Source organism: Habropoda laboriosa, unplaced genomic scaffold (assembly GCF_001263275.1).
Source record: "Habropoda laboriosa isolate 0110345459 unplaced genomic scaffold, ASM126327v1 scaffold11, whole genome shotgun sequence".
Classification (NCBI taxonomy): Eukaryota; Metazoa; Arthropoda; class Insecta; order Hymenoptera; family Apidae; genus Habropoda; species Habropoda laboriosa.
This window is the reverse complement of record NW_017100150.1, coordinates 344276-344493: the sequence shown is the minus strand read 5'-3', so window position 1 is coordinate 344493 and position 218 is coordinate 344276.

The following is a 218-nucleotide window of genomic DNA, read 5'->3' as shown; positions in this document are numbered from 1 at the left end:
CGTCTTATACTACAGGTACATGATTTTCGTCATTAAATGCACGTATCTTTTCGAATAGATGTTGTGTCGTATGATAGCAGGGGAAAGGATTCAATATTTTAGTACCAAAAGTGGACACAGTTGCACCAAACTGGCGCTACTGAAAACATACAGCTGAGAAACATAAGTGAAGTACAAAACTATTGGTGCGTACTGTTTCGACTATGTGCAAAGCAACT